Genomic DNA, 11,085 nt, shown 5'->3' on the forward strand with positions numbered 1-11,085 from the left:
GTTGAGGGGGGCAATGGGCTGTGGACAGCTGGGATCTGATGCCACTGAGAGGGGCAGATGCTTTGTGGAGCTGCCCCCTCCCCGCACTGCCCGGGCACAGTCCAGGGTTTCCTGCCCTTCGAACCTCACTTGTGACCCACACTGATGGGCGGCGGGGTAATCATTAACTGCCACCAGAGGCTGGGCCAACGGCTCAAAAGGTGCTGGGCCCAGGGCGTCCCCACTTCTTCCTTATGCCCCAAGGGCCAGCCAGGCACCCAGGTAAGAGCCTGCCCAGTCGGTCAGACCCCCACAGCCCCTCTGCTCCAGGGCACTCAGCCCAGCTTCCCCTTTGGAGGAAGAAAGGAAGGGATCTAGGCAATAGCTGGGTGGTCCCAGGAAGTCCCTTTCATCCTTGAACCTCGGTGTCCGCCTGTGAGATGAGAGATCTGGACCCCTGATGGACGGGGGCATCCCTGGGTTATTGCTGCTTCCACCAGGTTGGGCACGTGGTTTTGCCCAGGCATCCTCAGGGAGGCCTGCCAGGCTCGGGGGGCAGGTAACGAGCTCTGGTGTCTTCATCCACAGTCCTGTCCTCGCAGGCGGAGGACTTCTGCCTGGGGACCCACATCCCACCTTGACTGCACCCTGGGAGGACGCCACTTCAGGGAGGTGGCGGGCAGCACAGACCTCAGGCCCTTCTCTGTGACCTCAGGTGGCCTCCTCTGCTTCTCTGGGCCAGTTCCCACTGCTGGGAAAAGGAGCCATGGCCTACACCCACTCTAAAAGCTCTGAGTCTCAAGCTCCTCTTCCTCTCCAGAGGCCTTGGGATCTCTGACATGTCACCATGGCAGGACTGGCCCTGGAACTTGTCACTGAAGCCACTTGGGCCAGAGACGGTCTGGGGAGAGGAGAAAACACTTCGCAGGAAAAAGGCCTGCTCCCTGGCAGCCCTGGGCCAGCTCAGGGACCCCAGCCGACAGCCCCTTCCTCTCCCTACAGAAGGAACAGACCCAGAAGTTGAAGGGAGGGTGGACCCCCGCCCGCCTAGGCCAGAGTGCAGGACAGCCTCACAGGCCCCAAAGTGCCTGTGGGGAACCAGCAGTGGCTCAGAGAGGTCAAGCCACATGTTCAAGGTCACCCAGCGCCCAGGCCACCGAGGTGCTAAGTGTTTTCCCAGATGGGTGGTTGCTTATAGCCCTGCTCTTACCATTCTGCCTGCAGATTTGTGTATCAGCATCTTTTCAAGTTCCCTGTTCTCCCCCATCCTTCCACCTCGCCCTCCTCTGCCCTGTCCGCCCTGTCCCTCTTTTGTTCTCCGCCTGCCCTGTATCTGTCTTTTGGCCTCTCTGCCTTGCTCGCCCACTTTTCTCTGCCTCCTTCACCCCCACCCTTCCCTCACAGTCTCTCCAGTTTCTACAGGGCCATCCTAAGGAATCTGGGCATTCGGAGTCCCTTGATGTCCCTCTGCCCTGCGGCTGCTGCAGGAAGGGTGGGCAAAGGGTGGAGGAAGGAGGCTGCAGCAGCCAATCCTGGGACTGGGGCCCAGCTCCGCTTGGGGAAGAAACGAGGAAACAGGGAACCTGGGGACAGAGGGCGTGGGGTGTCAGAGCGGGCAAAGGCTGCCTCAGAGCTGTAAACGAGAGCCACTCCCAGCTTTATGGGCAGATCTGGGGTTGAGACTGGACTTCGCCCAGAGAAGGAGTGGGTCCCGGATGATAAGGGGCCTCCATATGAAGACCATGGACCTAGGACCCTGAGGACCCAAAGGCCCGGGTGTGTGGGTGTGGGGCGCACGCCAGACCTCTGCCCAGGAGGAGCTGCCTCCAAGTGGCTCCCACCCCCTGTAACAGCAACTCCATGTGGAAGTGCCCACTGGTTCCAATGGGGCTGCTGTTATCTAGGGTGGGGGCCCATCCCCACGGAGGAGCCGAGGCAGCTGCCGCCCCGCAGACCGGCAGGAACTCCATGGCTCTGCGCCCAGGCCCAGGACAGCAAAGGGTGGGAGGTAGGCTGTCAGCAGGCTGCTGAGACCGAGTGCACAGGGCTCTGACCTATGAATTGACAGCCAGTGCTCTCATCTCCCCTCTGGCTGCCAATTCCATAGGTCACAGGTATGTTCGCCTCAATGCCAGCTGCCAGGGCCGGGGGTGTCCAGGGGACAGTGGAGAGTTGCTTCCAGAGCAGCACTAAAGGCCCAGTGCCCTCCTGTCTCCTCCCCACCTTTCTGCTCCCCTCTTGTGAGCCTGAACTGCCATAGGTCCCCGCCTGTATCTGCTGCAATGTGCCTCTGTGCTTCTCCCGTGCTGTGCCCTCTGCCTGAGACACCCTTCCCAGCTTTTTTTTTGCCAGGCTCACTCTTACTAGCCATTCCAAGTTCTGCTGAAGCATTTGCTGCCTCCAGGAAGCCTTCTTGAATCCCACTTGATCCTAAGTGCCTGCGCAGGCACCCCCAGTACCTGGCGCCTCCCCTGAGTACTGCGCTTGCTCAGGGCTTCTGCCCTCCCACCACCTGTGAGCTCAGCCCCAGTCTAGGCCGGGCCAGGTGTGTGCTCGGTACACGCTGGAACAGACCCCGAGCCTCCTTCTTGCACCCCGAGAAGGATCACCCAGTGTCACTGAGAAGGCCAGAAGCTCTGGCCCCAGTCTGTGCTAGAGCCCCCCTAAGAGAGGGACCCTGAGTCAGCCTTCCCCTCTGCTCTCCCCTCTCTCCTTTCTCTGGCCAGTCCCATCCCCCTGCTGCACAGCCCCCACCCCCAGCTCCCTAGGCCCAGCAGGTGGGAGTGGCGGGGGGGGGGGGGGGGGGGGGGGGGGGGGAGCCCAAAGGACAAGACCCTGGCCCCACCCCTGCTCCAGCTTCTCCAACAGCCTCACTCCACTCTTGCCTGGCTTTCTTTGTTTTTTAAATTAATTTATTTACTTTTAGAAACAGGGGAAAGGAGGGAGAAAGAGAGGGAGAGAAACATCGACGTGTGAGAGAAACATCCATTGGTTTGCCTCTGGACCGGAGACAGACCCCGTAACCCAGGCACATGCCCTGATGGGGAATCAAACCCGAGACCTTTGGTTTTGCTGTACAACACTGGACCAACTGAATCTCACTGGTCGGGGCACACCTACCTGGCTTTCATCCAGTGGGGTTCTGGGAAATTTTCATTTGAACGCAAAGATTTCTGCTGGTAAGAAGTAAAAATTAAAAAATGGGAAACTCAGACCTAGGAATAGAGCCCAGGAAATGCTCCTGGAGCCCCTCCTGTGTGCTGGGCACTGCCGCACACTGATTGCCTGGAATCGCTCTGCTGCCTTGCAAGGGGGCCCCTGTGAACCTCTTTGGGAAACCAGGACACAAGCTCAGGGAGGGCAAGCAACTGGCCAAAGTCACAGGGCCGGTGGGACCTTTCCCCCCTGAGGACTCTGTGCAGCTGACAAGCCTCTCCCTGCTCGGGTCTCTGAATAGCTGTCACTTGTCCCTCCCCTGTGCTGCTTTGCTCACACGGCCCTGTCAGCTCTGGCCTCCTGGGCCCTCCTCCTCTGCTGAGGCCCCTCTACGTCTCTGCGGGATCTGCTCCCCCACCTCCCCCGCAGCAGCTCTGTGGGCCTCTCCCACTAGCCCCTTATCTCGTTCCTTGCAAGCTCTGTGCACTTATCTTACCCTGGTGCTCTTCCCAGACTCCTTCAGGGTAAAGTCCATGACTCACTCATCCTCTGGGGTGGGGGTGGGGGACGGGGGACAGCCTGTAGGTGTTCTAGATACACTGGGGGACTGGAACTCTCACTCCCAGAGTGCTGGCTTTGGGTGGAGGGGGATGGCAGGCAGCCGCCCCTGCCCTGGGTTCCCTCCCACACCTGTCTCCATAGAGCCTGTGACAGCTCTCAGAGCTCATGTCCCGAATGGTGAGCAAGGCCAACCCAGAGAGGAGCAAGGCCTCCCTCTAACTGATCGCCTGCTATGCAGTCTTTTCCCAGCAGGCCCTGGGCCTGTGTACATCTTGCCTAGACTGGATCCCGCTCCTACGCCCCTGGAGACTGGTACTCACTGGCTCCCATAATGCGCTTCGGCCTCTGTGACGGCCCCCATCACACCCCACAACCAACACCTGGCTGTTCCCCCAGGCTGCCAACTCCTGGGAGCAGCAGCCACTGATTTTTTGTCTCCTACAGCCTCACAGACGGGCAGAGTAGGTGCTTAATAAATGCGCACTGAACCTCACCCAGAGAGGATCGATTTGCACGCTTCTTACCTTCTCCTTTGACGTCCATCTCTACACGTTTCACCCAGGAACATGGATATGTTTGAATGGTGGAGTCCGCCTCAGGCCCGGTGGGGTGTTGGGTAACTTATGGGATATACATTCTATTTCTTTTCTCATTTGGGAGAGAGGGGCATGGACCGTTTGGGGGGCCTTTCCATCTCAGTTCCGGAGCACATACTTGTTCTTCAGTCAACAGAGAGTCCCTGGGAAGTCCAAGGAGGAGAGTAGGCAGGTGGCACTCAGTGGGGCACGTTTGGAGATGCAGAGGGGGACTGAGTCAGGTGAGGCCCAGGGAGAGTGGTTTCCAGGGATCGTGTGACATGCAGTGAGGTTGTGACATGCAGGAGTCCAGGCAGAGGCAGCTGTGAGGGTTAGAGCAGGAGGAAGCTGAGGAGCTGGGCGACCAGAAGGTTAGGATAAGGATAGAACGAGGTCCCTGAATGCACGGACTGATAGAAGAGTCCTTAAAGCAGGGGACTAGGGGAGTCTGAGGGGACTAAATGGCAATGGAAAAAATGAAACTAAATAAATAAGAAAAAACGGGACCACCTAGAAGGAAGTAAGGAGAGTGATACTATAATTTATGCGATGAGGCATGATGCTGAGATCTCCCTGCAATTCCACAACGGCTTACCAACTTTCGCAACACCATTCACCCAGTAATGCTACCCTATTTATGATGAGTTACGAGACTGTCTGCAACCGCTCCAGGTATTTCAGACAGGGGCCTGTCGAAGGACTTTGGACACTGTTGTGTTGTTAGGGCTTCAGGGACAGAGAGGAGGGTCTTGTTAGAAAATACATCAATACATAGATAAAATGCGCGCTGAAAGGCCGACCACGTACGTGAGTGACGTGCCTGGAAGGAGGGGCATCGGATGCCAGGAGCCACTGGTGCAGTACAGCCGCAGGTGGGGGCTCAGTAAACACCAGCGATCACTCTTCACCGCCATAGCCACACACCGGTGAGACGGCCGGAGGCTGAGAGTGTGAGCAAGTGAACTGAGTTCCAACCACAAAGAAAGGCCAATGCGGGGAGGGATGGTCAGAATTGGGCTGCCCTGATGGGGAAAGGCTTCCTGACAGAGGTGAGTCTGAGTTCAGCTTTTGCTGAGGTGAAGCCCAGGAAGAGGTCAGGAGCTTGGAGGAAGAAGGAATGACAGGGATGAAGGTGCCGCAAGGGGAAGGAGGCCAGGACCAAGGCTGCCCGGTCTTCTGTAAGCCTTACTCCCTGTGGCCGCCACCAGAGGGCGCCCCACGCCGTGCAGGGCCGTCCTCCCCACCCAACTCTAGCCCTGTGCCCTTGCAACCCCCCAGGCCAGCCGGGACGCTGTCAGTGCCACACAGAGGCGGGTGCCAGGTGCTCAGTGCCCACCTCACACAAAGTGGGGCTCCTGCTGGGACGTCTAAAGCTGTCACATGTGCATAAAGGGTAAATGTATGGTGCATATTTGTAGAATTATAAAGTCGGTCCCCGTGTAACTACCACTTAAACGAAGAAAAAGAAAATCGCGCTGCAGCGCCCCGCAGGTGTGTCCTTCCAGGTGACCCGCCGCAGGTGCGGACGGCGCTGACCTTTGTGGTAACGCTTCCTTGCCTTTCTCTGCCACTGACTATCCATGGGCAGCGGCCCCGACTCCCTGCGTTCATCCGTCTGGGTCGCGGTCCTTTGTTTAATTACGCAAATGCGTCTCGATGCTGCGTCTGGCCTATCCATCTCGTTGCTGGAGCCCATAGTTTGCTCCCGTGCATCCCCTGCTGCCGGTGTTCCATGGGATGGACATAATGCAGTTGATTCGTTGATTTACTGTAAACACACTTCGGTGCCGCTGGGTCAGGAGGCCACAAATCTGACATTGGACCAGGCCACCCGGTGCCTGAAGGAGGAGTATCTTGTTAGCAGCCTTTTTCTTTCTGCTTGTGACGATTACAAAACCTTCAGCAAAGTTGCAAGAAAAGTGCAATGCACACTCACATCCCCGTCATTCGGGTTCACCGGTAGTCACTGTTTGGCCGTACTTGCTTCCTCTCTCTCTCACACACATATTTTCCTGACCCATCTGAGACTCAGTTTCACAGGTCATGACCCTTCACCCTTAGGTATTTCAACACGCATCCCTTAAGAACAACGACAACTCTTACACAACCAGGATGTGTTACCACATTTAGGCCGATCAACAGTGGTGCAATGCTATCCTCGGACATGCCAGCTGCTTCTGGTGCCTCCGGTTGTCCCAAGAAAGTGGGATCACGTCTCACATTTGGGGGTCACGTCTCTTCAGACCTCCTTAATCTGAAACCATCCTCAGCTTTTCTTTGTTTTCCCTTTCCCCCCTTGATGTGAGGGGGCCGGTGCAGAGGGATCATCAGTCTGCTGTCCCACCCATCCACGTATTCACTGGGTGCTTCTTGTACGCACCCCGACTGGGGATCTAGCCTACAACCTTGGCATGTCGGGACGCTGCTCTAACCAACCAAGCTGCCAGGCCAGGGCGGCCTTTCTCTGCTTTTCGAGACCTTGACCTTTTTGAAGAGCACAGGCCAGTTGTTTTGTCAAATATCCCTCAGTTTTTCCCTCCCCACCCCCTGCAATTAAGAAAATTAAGTATAATCATGATAGAAAATGTGGACAATATAGTAAAGTAAACAGAAATTTCCCCAGTTCCTATGACGCAAGGGTAGCTCTGTAGACATTTCCGGTAATTGCTGGAGTTAGCTGACTTGGCTGCTCTGCGCTCTGCGAATTCCCACTTAACCCTGCAAGCTGGGGCTTCTGTCATCCCAATGACAGCTGGCCCCAGACACCTGTGTCTTGTTAAAGATGACACAGTCTTTAGGACTTGAACCTGACTGTGCACCTTGCCCTCTTGATAGTGGCTGGTAGGTAGGTAGTGTGTGCATTTGTGTGTAAAGCCCCACCGACACTGGGGCTAAATGGTAATTCTTCTTTTGGCGGGCTGTTCTCTGCTTTGCAGGATGTTAGCAGCATTGCTGGGCTCAACTCCCCACGTGCCAGCGGGATCCCCCAAGTTGTGATCCCCAGGAATGCCAAATGTCCCCTAGGGAGCATTTCACCTCCAGTGGAGAACCCTGTGTGCGTGCGTGTGTGCGTGTGTGTGTGTGAAGCCAGGTCATGTTGTGTTCAGGTTTGAAACCTGCTTTCCCAGTTACGGGTACTCCACGATCACTTGAGTTTCCTTCCATTTTCTTCTTGTCTCCTGTTGAGTGGCTCCCAGGGGTTGCCAATCAAGGAAATTGTTGATGGACAAGACGACACACCCATTGCTGCAGTACTCTTCGGCTGCTGTGTGACAAATTACAGGGTCCTATTCGAAAGTGGAGTGTTCCCGTGAAACCTTTCCTGAGCTGAAATGATGTAAAACAAAGAAGCAATTACCATTCATCTTTTTTTCTTTGCAATTACCATTAATTGGTGTGAAAAAATTTTGAGCAGTCCATGACCCCCCAAATAACCTTCCGAGCGTACAGGGGAAGGCACGACACCTAAAGTAACAGCGATGCGCAGGAAAAGCAGTGCCGACCTTGTGCTCAGGGTCCGCACTGCCTCTGTATGGCTCGCTGCCAAACACTGGACACTCTTTTCCCTTTTTCGTAAAAGTGAAAATCCTCTTCGGATTTCTTTCGGTTATTAAAAACAGGTACTAATGTAGGTTTTTCGTAAAAGGGAAGTGATGTGATGTGAACTTTCAAAACTCGAGCGATACTTGTACCACAAACTTAGTGGCTTGAAACAACAGCCATCTGCCAGCTCATGCATCTGTGGGTCAGAAGTCTGGAGTTTCTAGTGCTGAAGCCACGCGTTGACCAGGCTCGGCTCTCCTCTGGGGCACCTGGAAGGAGTCTGCTTCCACACTCGCTCTTGGTGGCGGTCAGCTGGGAGTGGCTGAATTCAGGTCCTTGCTGGTCTCAGCAGGGGGCTGCTCCCAGGTCCCAGGGGCCCCACACATAATCACCGTCACAGCCCCTCCATCTTCAAGTCAACACCTGCACACCGGAGCTTCCCCTGCTTTGCATCTCTGACTTCCTGCCTCTGCCACCAGCCAGATTAAACTCCGCTTTCAGAGTTCATGTGATGAGGTCAGGCCACTTGGATATTCCTTCAACTTCAGACTTCATGTGCCGTTGAACTTGACCCGTCACAGGTGTGAACCCACCATATTCATATCGCGTGTGTACACCAGGGTGGGGGACCTTGGGGACATCTTAGAATTCTGCCTCCCAACAATTACAAAGGGGAAGACAGGTGTTTCGGGGGGAGCTTTTAGAACCAAGGGGTAGGAGGCCAGGCTGGTGAGCAGGAGATGGAGCCTTGACCCCAACTCTGACAAGGGTCTCCCTGCCTTCCCGGCCCTTCCTGCCCATAGCAGGTGCCTCTGGGAGCAAACACGGAGCTTGGGCAGACAATGCCCCTCATCTTCTCGGCTTCCGGTCCCTTTTTGGGTGACCCACTCCCATTGCCTGTCCTTAGGGCAAGGTGGGGAAGATAAAGGTTAGAGGAATGTCCCAGCTGGGCCAACAGGGAAGTGGCTGACGGGTGGGACAGCTGCCTGGACCACCCTGCTCAGGGTGGCCTGAGTGGAGGCAGATTTGGGAGAAGGAGGGAGGTATTAGGTCAGTTGGGGGGGCTGGAGGGTGGCTTTGGGTACAATGTCTGACCCCACATTCAGGCTGGATGTGAGGGGCTGGGCCAGAGACCAGAGGCGGGGCTCATTAAAGATGAGCTGGGGGGTGGGGTGGAGGGATGGGGAGAAAAGGCACACAACTGTAATTGAATAACAATGAAAAATTAAAATTAAAAAAAAAGAAAAGGAAAAAAAAAAAAGATGAGGTGGGCTCTGTACCCTGGGGCCTCTGTGACACGTGCTTGGGGAGAGAATGACTATCTAGCCCCCAGCCTGGGAGGCTCAGGCTGTTTTCTTTCCAGCCATGGCGGAGTAGGGGATAGAGGCCATGGTGAGGGAGAGGCAGCTGGATGGAGCCCAAGAGCGCGCTGGGCAGGAGGTGAGGAGGGCAAGCGACTGTACTTGCACAGTAGGCTAAGACCGCAGCCACACCCACGCCGCTCACGTGCACTCTCAGGCCACTGAGACCAGCGGACGTCAGGGCTATGGCCTCCATTTCTGTCAGTGTAGAGCAGGGGTGTCAAACTCATTTTCACCTGGGGCCACATCAGCCTTCTGGTTGCCTTCAAAGTGCCGAATGTCATTTTAGGACTGTATAAATTTACTCCTTAACTGGGGGCAAGGAGCTTAGTGCTGCCACTGGGTAGAAACAAGGTGCCAGGCCGGATAAAACAAGGTGGAGGGCCTTGTGTTTGCCACCTGTGGTGCAGAGTAATGGAACCCAAGACCCTGCCGAGGGATCCCCGGCAGCATCACTATAGAAGGCAGAATTCTCATGTGCCAAGGGACAGATCACTTCCTGTGGAGACCCAAGTGCAATGTGTCCACAGCAAAGGCGTGGAGGGCAGGGCTAGGACGGAGCCTGCGCTCTGCAAGGAGTTTAGGGTGAACACAGCACCCTGTGCCCTGCTGCAGCTCTGGCCTCCTGCCCCTGCCTGACCGGGCCTAGGGTGCAGACACGAGTTTGAAGCTCAGCGGTGGGATGCATAGAGGGTTTTTTTTTTTTTTTTAAGATTTTATTTTTTTAGAGAGAGGGAAAGGGAGGTAGAGAAACATTAATATGTAAGACACACATCGATCAATTGCATCTTACACGCCCCCAGCTAGGGACCTGGTGCCAGGCCCCAGGCATGTGCCCTGGACTGGGAATCGAACCAGCAACCCTTTGGTTCACAGGCTGGCACTCAATCCGCTGAGCCACAGTAGCCAGGGCTGAGCATATAGTTTTTATCAAAAGTGTATGGAGGCCTCTGCAGCGCAGCTCAGGAGGCACTAGGGCCGTTACAAGCACGGGGCATCCTGGTAAGTCGCAGGCTGGGCACCCAGGCCGCAGGGCGGGTGCTGCTGCTTCACGGCAGAGTTCACCCCAGCCAGCCTGGGAGAGAAGGAGGCTCTTGAAACCCTCTTACTCTGCTTTGCCTCCAGCCCAGCCTTGAGACTTCAAATGGTTTGAGCCTGGAAAGGACATAGTTAATGTTCCAAAGGCCCAGCTTCCACAGGCCCGTGGAGCTCAGCACATCTCCCGCAGCCTCGCTCCAGGGCTGTGCCCACTGCTGGGCCTCTTTAGGAGAGAGGCCTCGTGGGCTGTAGACCCCCTTCTGGCCAGGGCTGGGGACCCTGGAGGGCGGAGGAGCAGGCATCTCCAGTTCTCTGCCTTGTTTTGGCAAAACTGATTTGTTGGCCAAATCTATTCCTCGTGCCTGCGAGACAAAAAGCTGCGCTGATATGCAAACGTTCTCAGTGGAAAGAATGAAACACTCCTCATCCCAAGGACAAACCTATCTGTTTTTGGCTTTTCCCAGCCTGATTCGTCTGCCATATTTGGAGGAAAACTCCATTTTTTTAAAAGTTGCTTTTAGGGGCCTTGTAGACACTTGTCTAGACCAGGCCATCATGGGACTGAGCAAACTGCTCTGAGGGAGAGCAGGTGGCCCCTCTCCGCTAGCTGAGCGCAGTCTCTGAGGAGGCTGAGTTTTGCAGGTGTGTGTTTATAAATCTGAAAGAAGAAAAAACACCGGGAGTGAGAGACAGACATCATTTCTGAGATAAAAGAAGCATCTGAACCCGTCCTCAATCTTTTCCCCGGGACCTGGGCAAAGATAGCAAATGAAATGGAGAAAAATCAATAGTAAAATGGTTCATTCACGATGCACAAAATGTTCTCATCAAACAGAAGCTATCTTAAAAAAACAAACAACAGTATCAACAAA

The 11,085-nt window shown here is 55.4% G+C and overlaps 1 long non-coding RNA gene across 3 annotated transcripts; it reads left to right on the forward strand.

Moving 5' to 3' along the window:
* Positions 1 to 222: 222 nt before the first annotated feature.
* On the forward strand, positions 223 to 8,952 carry LOC123478067 (uncharacterized). Of its 3 annotated transcripts, none has more exons than XR_006653174.3 (4): positions 223 to 261; positions 2,906 to 3,158; positions 4,141 to 4,312; positions 7,469 to 8,952. It is a non-coding gene; the product is annotated as an uncharacterized lncRNA (long non-coding RNA). The 3 variants fall into 3 exon arrangements; XR_006653176.2 differs by lacking the exons at positions 4,141 to 4,312; positions 7,469 to 8,952 and adding exons at positions 982 to 1,140; positions 3,935 to 4,132 and having other exon boundaries at positions 235 to 261; XR_006653175.3 differs by lacking the exons at positions 4,141 to 4,312; positions 7,469 to 8,952 and adding an exon at positions 3,935 to 4,132.
* Positions 8,953 to 11,085: the final 2,133 nt, after the last annotated feature.

This window comes from Desmodus rotundus, chromosome 5 (genome assembly GCF_022682495.2).
Source record: "Desmodus rotundus isolate HL8 chromosome 5, HLdesRot8A.1, whole genome shotgun sequence".
In the NCBI taxonomy this organism is placed as follows: domain Eukaryota; kingdom Metazoa; phylum Chordata; class Mammalia; order Chiroptera; family Phyllostomidae; genus Desmodus; species Desmodus rotundus.